The sequence below is a fragment of the Falco punctatus genome (assembly GCF_963210335.1).
Source record: "Falco punctatus genome assembly, chromosome: 5".
NCBI lineage: Eukaryota > Metazoa > Chordata > Aves > Falconiformes > Falconidae > Falco > Falco punctatus.
This window is the reverse complement of record NC_137584.1, coordinates 41,176,691-41,192,627: the sequence shown is the minus strand read 5'-3', so window position 1 is coordinate 41,192,627 and position 15,937 is coordinate 41,176,691. Positions and strand designations below refer to the sequence as shown.

At 33.6% G+C, this 15,937-nt stretch overlaps 1 protein-coding gene across 4 annotated transcripts in view; it reads left to right on the top strand.

The window, feature by feature from the left end:
- PACRG (parkin coregulated) overlaps nucleotides 1–15,937 on the top strand; it is a 291,943-nt gene that overhangs the window by 164,215 nt on the left and 111,791 nt on the right. The window lies entirely within an intron of this gene.

Sequence of the window (15,937 nt, the reverse complement as noted above, 5' to 3'; positions counted from 1 at the left end):
GTGCCCAGTTTGATGGGATTATATCTCCATAGATTCACTATTCCCCAGCTGCCCCAGGTAGATCAGAACTGCACCTCCAATTCTGCAATTCTGATTAAAGCTCCCTAAGCTTTGGAGGAGCAGAATTTCAGATGTCCACCTTTAACTTCTCATTTTCAATTGATTTGCTGCAGGAAACTCTTTATGGACTTCTTCACCACCCTTCTGAGGCCCCTGATTCAATTTGCAAAGACCTGAGACACCTACATTTCCTCTCTAGATGTTAAGGCTTTCTTTGTATCTGCTCCTTACAAGTAATCTAGTTCGTTAAAAATTTGACAGCTATCCTTCCAGTTAGGAGTTATTCCTTTCTTCTTGGGAGTTCATATTTACATTTTTCACATAGTTGGTTTGCATATAGTGAGACTGGGAAGTGATTTCTTCAGTTGGACTGGCACCTGGCACCGCCTGCTTTGTTTAGGACTACTTTCAGAGTACATGTTAAATAAGTCTGAGAAAATATTTTTCTGCATCATTGTTCTCTTTTTATGCATGTTTGCAAACAAATGTGCCAAAGTTGGAGGGGACATATTTTTTGACTTGTCACATTCATTAAGGTAGCATACTTTTTTATCATAAATATACATCTGAAATATGTGTTGATTTAATAACTCTAAGTGGATTATGAAAATGTTTGTTTATTGCAGATTAATTTGTATGCTCAATTAGTATTTCTGTTCAGAGAAAACTATTTCTGTGAAAGTCAGGGTGAAGTTGCCAGAATCGCAGAAATTGGCTCTGCACCTGCTTTTCTGTTCTTATATCAAATAAAAAAATAGGTGACAGGGAGAGAGGAGCTTGGGAGAGAAAGGCAACTCTTTGTTTGGATTACAGTTTTCCTTGTGGCATCTCTCTCTTGCCCTCAAGGAAAACAGATTAAAGCCCTATGTAATGGGATGATACCAGTGGAAGCATTAGTATTGCAATTTGGTTAAACAACCAAATACTCTGGTGATTAAAGTGCTTTGGGTCCTTTAGTTATTATTCTCCTGCATCATTTCATCTTATTTCAAGCCATTGCTTTTTTTTCATACATTTTGAAGAAAGCTCTAGACATCAAAGTTGGTTTTGTGAGGCCCATGGCTCTGGACTATTGATTCCTTTTTCTATATTGTGCAGCCATCATCCTCCTCTTTAGACACACTGACAAAAATATGTGTTCTTGTTATAATATCATCTGGCCATCCCAATACTGTTGCAATTCATCCATGAAAATTTCAGTTTCTTTTACAGGACTCTACTAGCTGAGAGGTACCATTTTGACTTTTCTTACTTGAGAATTAGGTGAACTAGATTAGATGTTTATGATCGGAGCATTCAAGTACTACTGTCTGCATCTAATCCAGAAACTTCTGTTTCATCTAAGAGTTATATTTTTGAAAATCAAAACCAAAACCAAACAACGCAAAACACCTTTTTCTTTTTATATTAAGACTTTCCACTTATACAACACATTAGGTTCCCTGTTATTTTCTGTTTGAAAGCTAAATTAAGCATTCAGGGAAATGTAGGAAATGCCAAAGCTAACATTTGACTCTTAACTCATCTTGCTTAGTTTTACATATTACGATGCAGTTTCTAATCAAGTGTTTACTTACTGTTTCTAACATAACATAAATATTTTGTACAATTTTTCACAACCTCAGATGAATGTGTAACACTCCAATTGCTTTTCACTTCATTGTTTTTTTCACTGCTGTGCTGATGCTGTACATTTTACTAACAGTTTCTGTATTCATTTTCTCTCTGTGGAATATATATGAGTTATGTCTTCATTATTTAACAACCTTTGCTGCAATTTGTTGGCCAAGTGCTTAGGAAGTTTTATGTATGTATTTGGGAAAGACCACTTGGGGAGCCACTGGGAATAAGTTTAAAATTTGTTCTGTCCAAAAAATATGTATACATTCAAGGGAAATGAAGTATGGGCATTCAAGGGAAAAGTGGCCAGATTGAGGACAATATAATATTAAACATTTTTCCATATTTTAAAAGATATGAAATTCTCTTTAATAATTGTATAATGCTCATCTGTCTCCTTCCCAACAAATTTGAAGTCTGGTAAAGAGGAATCTTACCAAAACTTTTGAGGTTGTCAACTATAGTTTTTTACAAAAAAAGTATGAATTTTGTATTGAAAAAGTAGAACACTGCAAATTGTTTCTGGTCTTGGGCTGAAATCAAAACAAATTATCAGTTGGCACCGAAAGATATTTGTCTGCAGTTCCTGCTGCCGTTCTGCAAGTTTAATTTTGATGCCTTACGCTCTCATTCTCTGCTGTAGCTTGCGTTTTCACCCACATTAAGTTCTCCACTATACTACTTATCCAGGACCTGCACTGATCACTGCTTAGTCAGTGGGTGCCTCATGAAAGGTGTAAACAAAATGCAAAAAGTGTGAAGCTGTAACTTCAATGAGCCATGGGGACTGAATTTCTCAATCAACTTTTTTGTTTTTACACAGGTGAAACTTCAAATAAAATATTTTATGTTCAGTTTTCCACTGAAAAGTAAATTTTTTCTGTGGAAAATTTTGGCAGAATCTTGGCATCAAAGCCTCCATTACAAAAATATTTTTCAAGTAATTCTATTTAAAAGTATTAGTTCTCATTACAACTGATACATGAGGATTTCTTATTAGATGGACTTTTCTCAGTCTTTTGAAGGTGTTGGAGAGATCTTATTTGGAAGAAATCTCAGAATCATTTAACTTTTTGAAGAATTCCACAGTTCATCATATGTGTCTTTCTCACAGTAATTTTCCATCAGCTACATTTAGGCTGGGGTTTGAAAACTCCTGTAGTACTTCTTATTTTCCCCTGTTTTGTCTGTCTGCTTGGTTGAATGCATAAAATCTGTGTTGTTTAGCTGTTTATTTATGTATTGATCTATATCAGTTGTTAAAAAGGTAATTATAGAAGGCCTTACACCACAGGATAGTTCATTCTGGCCTTAATATTTACTACCTAGATCTAGTTGGACATCTCCATGCCACATGACTATAGTGTTAGGGTTTGTCTTAAGAAATAAAAAATGTTAATAACTGAGGAAACTCCTTATTCTTCTTATTTTTAATTCCCATGTTTCCTAAATGGGTTATCCAGTTGTTACTTTATCAAATAATTAAAGATTATGGGCTAAGTGAGCAGGGATGAAAATCCTGTTATTCTAGAATATTTTTTCCTGTTTTATCATTGACACTATTAATCTTCCTTTATTTTTTAACATACGATGTCATGGATAAATTATCAAGTCTGTTTTAAGGATTAGGATGATATTTATATGAAATTTTACTATTACCTTTATGGTTGTGTAATGCTTATTTTCCCCCTTGTATTACATACTGCAACCAATTTGAATGGTGATTGACTGGGTGTTCTCACAAACAGTAAAATCTTCTCTGTACACAGTTTCTACCACAGAACAGTAAGAATGCAATGAGATGCTAAACTAAGAAATCATTGGTATTTTATTCTGAAATATGCAGAAATCCTTTTTGCTATTTCTTTATCATTTACTCTATTATACTACAGCATCTTTCCCAACAGACCTTGAGGGTAGCCTGACAACTACTAAATCTGAAAAATTATGAACATCCTTAATTATATAAGACCATTGATTTAATTTCTGTGTTTTTAATTTTCACTATGTCAGATTTTTGTGATATTTAATTTTTTACACAAAATTGAACTTGAAAGTGCCTGTAAAATTTACCAGGGCACTTGCCAATAAAAAGATTCAAGAACAACAATTCTCACAAACTCCAGTAGATGTCATGTTTCATACTTCATCTTTATATCTGAAAAAAAAATATTTCAGCAAAAACAATAATTTAATATGATATCAAAGGTTTATTAAAGCCTATAGAGAACAGACTGGCTTTAAAATGAAGTCTAATTATTAAACTTGCTTGTTGAAAAGATGTCAAGGCTTATCTATCAGGCTTAAAATTGTTCTTTGGATCAGACAAGGGAAAGTAAAAGAATACTGGGGGCAGAAATTAGATAAGAAAGCCTATGTTATTCAGTGGCTGCCACAATCCAGCATTGTAGGATAACATTATTTTAATACCAGGCAAAACAGGTCTCAACTCCATCTACAAACTCCTTCATAACTTCTAACTCAAAAAGTCACAGTTGGCTAAGACTGTGACATCATGTCAAAGAATAAGACATTTAATAGTGTTCCAGTGAGTTTCCAAACCAGACAGAAGAATCTGGGACCATGTTAAGTATTAGTAGGTACACATTATTAGTAAGATGCTGTAAAAAAACCTTGACTTTTTAAACTAAGAAACATACCATTGCCCCAAATCCATCATTAGGATTCAGGAAAGAAAGCTGGTTGAGGGGAAAAAAAACCCAAAACCCAACACTATGATGGTTTTGTGGTTTATTTAGTATTAATAATGCACAAACAAAATAGAAAAAGACTAGAGATTCTGAAGACAGTGTTTCAAAGACATTTTATCAGCAGTGGCTTCTAAAAATATTTTTATAGTTTTATAAGCAGGACATTATTAAATGGTTGGAATTTAACAAAATTCCTCATTGATTTGTTCTGTTTATGTGTTTGCATTAATTACATACAGATGTTCAGATTTAGCAAATAAGATAAAAAAGTTGCATGTTAAAATATTTGAGAGGGTTTTTTACTATGAAAGACAACTATTTCGGTTGACAATCTGGATTCTGCAATAAGAATCATTGTATTAAGCCTTTTTTGTAAAAGTTACTTTTGAAAAAAAGTGGTCAGTTAACTTACAGTGCTCCATGTTTATTTTTATATTTCTTGTTCTTGTTTTGATCTAACAAAAGTACTTCTTATTACCACAGAGAGAAATATATTTGTTCTGCTTGCTTGAGTGCCAGCAGAGATACATAGTACATTATTCAAAGGCAGGATTCTGCACACATTTACTCTCCTATAATTAATATTTATCATGTTTTATCCTGACCAGGCCAGGAACAGGCTGTACCTTTTCTACTATACTTTGCTGGGCAGAAAACCATTTAGCTGCTGCTATATCATCATCATATATTTAAACTATGATTGTTGGTTTTCCACAGTAAGGCTGCATGTGTTTTGAATATGAACAAAAGTAGAATTTTGTGAACTCTTGCAAAATGGCAGGCAAGTCCTTCACTGGTTTCAGCTCTGTCTCTAGGTAACTGTGCTCTCAGGAATTTTTATGTAATTTACCACTGGATTACTTTATTGCTCTTCTTTCAAGATGAGAGTTCCTTTGGAAGTAATCTCTTCCACGAATTTGTGAGTTCCCACTGTGGGTTGGGAAAGTCTCAAGTACAGGCAGAAACTGGGAACACTTTTAAAATCTGTGAAACATTTGGGATTGAGATGCAATGTTTAGCATTACAGTCACTACCTATGTGATGAAATGACATTGAGAAAATGAAAATCGAGACTTTCTTGTACAACATGTATGAAGTGTACAAATTCTGAATATTAAAGACTATGAATTACAAGAAAATCTACAATGGTCCATATTGATCCATAGCATGATAGTTATTGTTAAACATAATTTAGGTTTCAAAGAGGTGTTCATTTTATTTCAAGACCTTACTCAGTGTAGAATTTATCTTAATTTGAGAAATTACATAAATGGCAGCATTATTGGAGGGATAATATTTTTGAAGGAACTATTAGACAAATTATGACCTTTAAGTTGCAGTGCAGGAAATAACATATTTTCAATAGTAGAGTCTTCTATTTCAAAAGTAACAGTCTCATTTCATGTTCATCGCTTTTCAGATCTTTAGATATTTTTTTTAGTAAGTTACTCTGCTTTCAAGAAGAGAACAGAGGTTGATTGCAGTGAAGAATGACATTTCATTTTTTCTTTGGTTATATCTAATGTAGATCTATCCTACATCTAGAAGCACAACTAGAAACATTTTTTTTAATGACAAAATTTTATGTGTGACCTGGAAGTGTATAAATTTAGTTTAACATAAGATGTTTTCTACACTTCCACTTTGATTTCATCAATATTTATACTCTTTCACTCTTGAGGACTTGCAGCTATATCCTGAAGTTGTAGTTAAGTGCAGACTTTTTATCCTTCCTTGTAAGAGGAAAACATTATAAAATCCAGATTTCCTGCTCTAGATATGAGAACACAAAAGATCTGGGACATTTCATAGATCTTCATTAAAATTCAGAACATTATTACTCTTTATGCTGTTTCTATAAGCATTATAGCTTTGTAAACATGATGGAATTTTACTGAAGAATTTTGGTTGACGAGCCTCTTTGGTTCAGTTTCAGCTTTGTTTCAGGGTAGAATAATACATTAAGTTTAGAGGATTTTTTTTCTTTTTAATTCATGACTGTTTGAGTCATTGTTTAAAATCCAGTGCTGCTTGCAATGTTGTCTGGGAAAGAATGTGACAAACAATTCCCTACTGTTGTAATAAACTAAGTTTTATTTATTTTTGCAACCTTAATACTTGTTGATTTTGCTTTATATATTTACCATTTTATTTGCAGATGTTTATGTAGCAAATCAAAATAAATATAGTCATTTTTATTTATGTTGGACAAAAATGTATGTTTAAGAATCTTTATGATTTTATTTATTTATTTACATAAAAATCTCAAAACATGTAAGCAAATCCTAAAAATATTTACAGTTTTGTATACTTAAGCTATTGTTAATTTTCCTTTTTCCAGTGCTTTTAGTTGTCGTGTGTGAATTTTAAAAAATTTGCTGCAGCAGCACTGGAAGATGAATTTTAATAGTACTTTAGCCTTAAGATACTTTTTTTTTTGTGCAGTTTTTTTTAAACATTTATTTGAGATTTTAATTATTTACTCAAACGGCAAACTGTTTCCACCACATCATGTATCTGTACTTTATTCTGTAAATGATGAACAGCAGGGATTAAAATTAAACTGGTGATATGACTTCACATGATTAATTGCAGATGAAGATTAGAGCCTTGATAAACTAATTATCAGAGAAGCTCCTCAGTGTGCTATTTTCTTATGCAGGGTCTAATAAATAAAAAGTGATTGGAGAGGAATGATGATGTCAGATTTTACAGTAACTGAGATGACATTTCCCTCTTGTTTTTCAGTGCATTCTTTACTAGCTTTTGTTGCTCCCTGTCTTACATTTCTGTCAGTTACTCATGTGCATAGTGTTTAAACACTGTCCTACTAGCTGTGATTGGCTGACAGTAGGAAAAGATCTAAAACTGGTTTTGTGGATATTATTTGTATGTATGCATATTTGTGTGTATATATACTTATACACAAGCATACACACATCTATTAATGCACATTCACAGATGCTACCCTACTTTTCTGGAAGAAATTTCTTTTAGCCTATAAAAGTATCTTAAAACTTGTATTTGGGGGAGTCTGTGCCATATCTCCTTTGAAAATAGAATATTGATGCCAGCTGGGGAGGAGAAAAGGTGGTACTACCGTGTTGGGTTTGGGCTATGGATACTTTTCCATGTTATGGGAGACTGGTGGGGTCAAAAACACTGGGACACTCAGACATTTGTCGTTCCTTGTGTTCATATATCCATCTCCTGCAGTAAGCACATCCCAAAAATTAGAATACAATTCTATATGATAATGTAGATATTACAAGAGAATCTCTTTACTTTATGAATCATTGACAGCAATGTAACATATGTTGTACATCTTAAAAACCAGATCCTTAAGTCATCAGGGTGTCTGTTTTTTCAGAGTGCTGGGGTTTTATGGTAGACTGCATATTGGGAAGAAAGAATGATTCCTTTCAAGTGCAATGTCCTCCATAGCGCACCTGGGCTGAGATCTAGTTGACTGTTACACAATATTTATACCTGTGTTTATTTCTTATGTGTCTGTAATGCTTTCTTATTTTGCTAAGTTGTATCTTTACAAACTCATATCTACCAGTAGTTTCAGATTTTAGCAGAGAATTCTAGGACTGCCTACCACAGAGAATGTTAAGAGTTTTATACATCAAGAGAAATTGCCACAGAAACCAGTTGCTCAGCCTTACAGTGTCTTTCAGGCATCCAAAGCCATTATTAATTGACCTTGGTAGCTTCATTAAAATGAGACAGAACAACTTTCATGTGTGTGTCAGTACAGATGGTGACAGCCCCAGAACTGTTGCTTCAAGCCAGAGATCACAAGCTATTTAAAAAAGAGCCTATCCCACGATGTACTTCCTACTGATCATGGCCCATTAACAGCACCAATTCCAGTGGGAGCGGGGGCTAGTCAAGAACTCTGCTTGGCTGCTTTAGGGCAGAGCCTGTGTTATGCAGTTTACTGCACTAATTATATACTCTTGATGAGCTCATTAGAGGACAATAAAGGAAAATGAAAACAGTTTGCAATATGTGTGGTCAAATTAGCCACACAGAGAAATTATGGTTTGTGCTTAAATGCTGTTTAGAAAGTGTCCATTAAAAAAAATGTAGACACTCATGTATGTACACTGTAATGATGCCTAAACTAATTTTCTTTAATGTGTTTATTTTTCAAATTGGGAATTGGACCCTGTTTCCATCTGATCAGAATGCAAAGGAAAGATTAAATGAGGCAGGCAACAGGATATCTACAGCCATGTCAGCCATGTACTTCATGGAAGTATACTTCATGGAAGTTGTTAATTCTGTAGATCAGAGTCGGTGGTCCTTTTTCAACATTTTTGTTTTTAACAAAAATTAAGGTTGAAAACTTATCTCCATTTAAGAAAGAGATGGATTCCACATAAGCCTATCCATTTAAGTCTGCATTTAAGACTATCCTATATGCACTTAAGTGCAGTAAATTTTCAGTAAAATGCAGTTAGGAATCTACTTTAACTAATTCATGGTAATTTGAAGAAAAAACATTTTAAAGATTTCTTTACTAAACAGTACACACACACACACACGCTTTCATATACAAAATATCAACATGGATAGACCTGTCAGTGGTACTTAAGTGTGTAGACTTTATTGACCTTGAAACTGCAAAGGTTTTTTCTTCCCTGTAGATGTACAAAAGTTACTGCAATTTATAAATGGGGAAAGTACAGTAGAGGTAGATTTGTTTTATGGCTGCAGCCAAACCAGATCAAGATGGTGCTACAGAAGACAAATGAGGAACCTTCCCCCAGTCTGCTTAAAAGTTGGTGTAGTTGCATGTGTCATTGTTCCTTGCCCTGAGTCTGTCAAATAACTCAAAGTTTAGAAGTATTTAAGTTAAACTGGTTCTTTCTAATCAAAATCAGTTAGGAAGCAATTCCATGTGCAATCGTACTGGTAGACTTGGTGGGGGAATTACTTTCAGGGAGGGGTGGGTATATAATGGGTATAATGGACAACTGAGGACTGGCAGCCTGTCGATCAGTCTCAGCTTAACCAAAGTGGAGTCCACCATTAATGCATGAATTGCTCAGGATTACAGAGTCAGTGGCAAAACAGGTTCCTGGTGCTTTAACCAACCAAATTGATTTCATATAACAATTTTCAGCAAAATGCATTTGAAATTTCAGTCCAATTACAAGTCTAAATTTCTAAATGAACCCTGATGTGCCTTGACCAATGATTTTATAAATCATTGTTATCCTGAAACTTCTTTTCTATTTTATTATAGCTTTTTTTGCTATAATTGTCTTCTCTCTCTTCTGTTTGGTCTGCTATAATGAATTTCCTTTAGCATAAATTAGAAATATAGCATACCTATGAAGTCAATACCAGGTTTTAATTTCGTATCTTTGTTGATATAAGCCTGTTTCATTAAGGAAATAACCTGATAGTCCCAAAAAATGTTTTTTTCTCCTATTCTTTCTGAAGCAATCCAGTAATGTGAAAATTTGTGATGAACTTTTGTCAAGAATTCTCACACATTTATAGATTTGATCATCTGCCAACCACTTGCTGTATTCGTAGCCATAACATTGACACTAGAGTAATGCTTATAAAAAATGACTTTTCCATTTTCAAGCTCTCTCTCTTGATATCTTCTTAGGACTGAAATTTGCCCAACTTTCATGTTAGAAGAGCTAATTCTTTCAATTAAACATAAAGAAGTACTATTTATAATTTGTAATTTGCCCAACTGTAGAATAAAAATCTCAGTAGATACTTTGATGATTATAGTTTATTTTCATAACTTAAATATATCTTGAAAAATAAATAATGAAAGAAGATATCATACTTTTTTATTATCATGGCAATGGGAGAACATTGAATTGCATGGAGGATGGAAACTGGCTGAATGTTTTTAACTATTGTAACCAGAAGTTGGATTTGGTTTGGGAGTTTTTTTGTTGGTGGTGGTGGGATTTTTGTCTCCCAAATTAGGATTGATTCAAACTCCTTCTTTTTATTTATTATTACTTCTAATACCTATAATTTCTCCAAAGCAAAAATAATCAGATAGAAAAACAGATGGAAAAATAGTCAGAAGTGAAAGAATGGGGCACATAGCCACAGCTGGATGAGTGTAGGTGGGAGTCAGAGCCCCTAGTTTGCATGAATCACGTACAGAAGTCCATTGAATAAACTGCCATTCTATAAGTTGCAAAGCATCTCTTTCTGATCAACTCTATATACTAACAAATAAGATAGAAATCAACAGAAGCAGATTGTATAGTCAGAAGTATCACTGTTGTGTAGATAACATATATGTTTTTATATACATTATATAAATATACATCAGAATTCCTCTTTTCCCTCCTTTTTTGTATAATTTAATCTAAGCAATTGACATGATAACTTATTGATAAGTTGTAAAATTTTTATTTAATGTAATGCATAGGTGTGACATACATCTCTCTTCAACAAAATATAATTTATTTTTAATTGCACCTGTTATTATCATAAATTCATAATGATTAATTTCAAAATCATAGACTTTCTAGGGTATGCTCTATTGTCCCTTATCAGGGTGCATTGTCATAACTTGTGGAAGAGGTAATCAGAAAGTGCATCCTTAAAAAAAGAAAGTCCAATTATTTTGTATCACTCAAATCCAAATAACTGAACTTACATTTGTAAGCTGGGAACAGTAACTAGGCAAAACTTCAAATTGTGAAATCACCACGTTTTTATTACAAAAGGATTTTTTCTTAAAGATTTATGGTTATAGATTATCTAAGAAAACTGTCTTAGATTTTCTTAGGTTAACTGGACCATTTCTCCTTCTCCGTGAATTAACCTAAGTTCTTTTAACTTTAACTGAGCCCTACTGGATTCCACAAACCAGAAAATTAACGGTGAAAAATCCTGAGAGCCTACATCTGTATGAAGAATGCAAAGTATTCTTTAAAACACACCTTTCTATTACCAGCAGACTGATTTATTGCCCCTTTTCCATACTTGTGCTTGGTGCCTGCTGTGGGTGGCACTGCAGTCCAGAGAATTCTTCTGTTTCATGGTGGCTGGTTGTAACTGCAAGATCAGCGGACTTCGTGGACTTCCTTTAGAGGTGCAAGTAGGAGTCAACAGAGAGAGGAGTAGGGCTACTTCAGAGGTGAACTACCAGAAAAAATGGCTGCCTAATACTGTATAACTCTTTAGTACTTGATTTTATTGGGTTTCTTCTGTCAACGTTCTGATAGTTTTGCTGCTCTCTTACAGCTTTAACATTTTCTTAAACTTAGATCATAACACCCTTCCAAACTCAGCAACTGGAGAACAGTCTGACCCAGTTCTCAGTAAGGAAGGATTCCCTTTAACTTTAATGAGAATTGGATTAGCCCATAAATGAACAATTTGTATGGCCTTTTAATTAACTAAAGTGGCCAATTTAGTCATTGCAACAGAATCACAGGACTATGTGTACAAGTGGTGGTTCAGCACTTCCTAACTGATGGTCTACATGTGCGATTAGAGGATATAATTCATCTTATCAGAGTCTAATCTGAACTATTCTCCAAATCAATAATCATTTGAAAAGAAAGAAGAATCCTTTTTGCCAGATTGCAGAGAACCACAGGTTCAATAATGAAGTGATTGACTCTGTACTTCTTCCAAGAAAAAGTAGTTAGGCGGCGTGCAGTTTGCTCTGTACTTGGACAAAGCATTGAAGACCGATGCTGTATTTACTCCAAATGAAAACTGAAGATTCCGTGATCTTGAATAAGAAATAAATCTTGATTTGGTACTGTAGCCAAAGACTGACTGTGATGGAGCATAAGTGTATGAAGTTGTTGTCTATCTGGCTGCTACATTTTACTGTCCACTTTTTGTACTCTAAGAACTACACTGAACAGCTAAAGTTCTGAAATTCTCAGGGCATTCTTTGAGACTGACTCCACCAGTTCAAGGTATGTTAGAAGTATAAATTACGTTAGTTAGGAAAAGACAGTGGGTTTCATTCTGAGGTATTAAATTCAACTGCTTTACAATGACTTTTATAACTAGAATAACATTAGTAATACTAATTCAATTATTATTAAATTATTTAACATAAATTATAAAAAATTATTTGCTGGTATTTTTAGTTTCTGTTTCCACATAGTCTTGTCTTCTGAGTTGCAGTCGTAATATTGAATGCAAACAAATCTCAGAAAATACCTAAAATGAAATCAGCAGCCTTTCTTCATCTGGAATTAAAGACAATATACAAATCTTTTCAGTTTTATGTAAGTTTCATGCTAATTCTCAAAGTACCTGAAGGGCTTTATAATGAACAAAAAAATAAGGTGAATAAATAACACGAGCCAACCTATGAGTTTTACTTGATCCAGATTCTAAATTCTGTTTGAAGTGGTAAGATGTAAGCAGATGATTATGTACTAAATGCTGTAATTTTTTTAATAGACATGGAAATCAATATTTTCTATCTACTGAAATCATTGACTTCCAATGACTCCAGGGAGAATGTAATTGAGCCTGGTGCATAAAAGACAATATGAAAAAATATTTATCATATTAAATGTTCTTAATCTTATGAAGCAAAGCAGTTCATGTACTGGGAACATTTTTAAAAGTCAGTGGTTTTGTCACTTGTAAACTATTTGAAAACTTTAGTTTGCTAACTAATTTTAGTAGAAAAGTAGGAAAGAATTCATAAATAAGGGACTTATAAAATTAGCAGACAGCTGAACCTTCTTGTCCTGAAAGTTTGCTTGTTAAAGCATCCACCAAAACCTGGCAGGTGTAGATTCAGATTTCTCCCTGCACATAAAAAGTAGAACTGAACTGTAGTATGCTGTTTATCTTCTGACAATGTTTTATCCTTTTTATTTTCTCTAGGTGTTTTTCCACCAAGTACAGCATACTTAAATATTTCTTAGTGCAGGGACTTGATTTTCAATATTTTATGTTTTATATTTAGAGTTGAATATCCTACATCTTGTCTGTCAGCAAGCATTCAAATAGCCAATGCAAACCAGAACAGTTTTAACAGGAGTAGCTGAGAAAACACAAACTACTGCATAAAACACAGGCTAATGCGTACTGTGATGATCAGAGCAGTTTCAGTGTGAAGTAGGAAATGCAAATGTAAATACTGTCATTCTGAGAAGAAAACCTGACTGTTTCAGTATGCTGGGTGATTCTCTACCCTTTTTCTAGGTACAGGAGAGAGAAGCTGCCTCCATGTCTTTCCACTTTGTGAAGCTGAAAGTCTAGGCCAGAGTTCCATTTGTTTCCTGTAGTTTAAAATGTCTGAGGTGGAAGTAATAATTTTCCCAAATCTTATTGCAATGACATATTTTTAAGAAGATCCAGATGTGGTTTTTAGAATGGTAAAAGGTGAAACGGAAGGTAATCTTTAATTGTTTTGGCTGGAAGGAGAATCAAAAGACTATTTTTTCATGCAGCTTTAAAGCATTTTTAAGTCTTACATAATCTAAATTTTGTGTTGCTTTGCAACATTGTCTAACCCTATTCATGTATATATTGTAATATATATGGCTTTGAACAAAAAACCCCCAATATATCTGCTTTCTTCTTGCTGTTTAGTTTAAAATCTACAGGTTAAAAACTGTATTACGCATGCTGGTCATCCCAGGTTGAGATTTGGAGCTGTTTATCAGGGAGGCTTGAAGCCAAATTTACGCTCAGCTTCTTATGGGCTATATCAGGAGACAGATAAACACCCTTGCATATGGTCACAGTAACTCATCTGAGCTTCTGTATTATGTACTAAAAAGCCATTTCTCACATATACACCTGGTTTGCCTCCAAGCCCTGGGTTGACTGAAGAGGTCCTCAGAAAATAAACCACAGGACTTATTTCTCCAGGAGTTGCTTCCAATCTCTGACAGTCAAGTTCCATTTTCAGTTGCTGAAACATAGACTTGTTTCATAAGTACCTGATTTTAGATCCCCAAAGTCTAGCAGCTTTGGACAGAAAGTTGAAATAATTCTGTGAAATTCTGTAATCCCAGTTTAACCTCATGATAGCTAAAAGTTCTAATTTTTCTCAGAAAACAAAAAAATGAATAAATATTAGAACTGAGAAGATCCATGGGTTTGGTTTTGGGTTGGGTTTTTTTGGTTTTTTGTTTTCATGTTCTAAGGCTATTTGTCACTGAACACAGCTGAATTAGGGATTAACAGATTCAAAAATGTTCATGATTCTAGCAAAGTCAGATTTGTCAGGGAACTCTCGAAAGGTACCCTTGCCTTTATTATTTTAGAATCTGTGGAAGGGATATATGGTAACAAGAGGTAAAAATCCACTCAAGGCTGACTCACTGTGTTCTAACAAGACTCCATCTTACACCCTTTTGATGTCTTGAGCTGTTTTGTCAAGTGTATTCTAAAGATAATTTTATTAGAATATAAACTGCTACCTGTAGTATGTTTGGATGGCTTCCCATGGAGAAGTACCTATGCTGCAAGTAACCAAAATAATTTAAATCTTTGCCTGTATATAAACCTTTACTTTACTTTCTCATATGTGGTATAGATTTTAAAAACACACTCTTTATTGGCTTTTTTTGCTTATTCAATGGAAGGGGTACTTTTGTTACCCATACAAGTAGTAAACTTGTATTTTTTTTACACCAGTCTGACCATGTTGTGTAATTGCCATTATTTTTTTGTTAGCCATTTAACATTAGATGGGGTTAGTTATCATGCTGGTATATATCTTAATATTATGATAGCATGCATTCCGAATACAATGATCTAAAGGTAATCATAAAACTCAGACAAAGTGTATTAAACCTCTAACCCATCCCCAGCCAGTGAAGGTCTGCTCTCAACAGTATGTTAGAGGCATAATTGAGAGTAATAATAAAATATTAATAGCTTTGTTTTGCACTTTAGAAGTATAACTTCCATTTATAAATAGGTTACGCAATGATATTAGATATTAAATTTATCCGTATGTTTTGTTTCTTAAAGTAAATAATTAATTTAGAGGTAGGTAGGGCTTGTAAGGAAGAAAAACAGCTGCAGAGGTCTAGCTTAAAATGCGAAGACCTCCATGACTATCAACTAATTATGACTGTGAGGAATAAAAATGCTACTGCTATTTTTTTATTGGACCAAAATAAATTTGAGAAATTCTGTAGTTATTACTTGAAGTCAGGCAAGCAGATTTATTATTTTTTATAGTACTCCCTCAGTATTTTAGCTACAGTTCAAAAGCTTTGAAGAAAGTGATATAAGAAGTTAAATACTTTTGAAAGTGATGATGCTTAATATCATTTGATTGAAAATACTTAAGCAGAAAAGACATTACAGAAAATACGTCATATACTATGCAGAAAATGCATGCTTGAGCAACTCAGGAGGTTGAAGATGCTTAAAGAATTTCTACATTTATTAGAAAACCTAAATTACATTGGCATATATTATTTATAACAACAATGTTAGTGTATCATCTATAGTTACTACAATGCAGCTGAGCATTTTGTTATTTGTGTAAACATGAACAACGAAAATATTGTTTATTCCCAGAATGGGAGAGAAAAGTA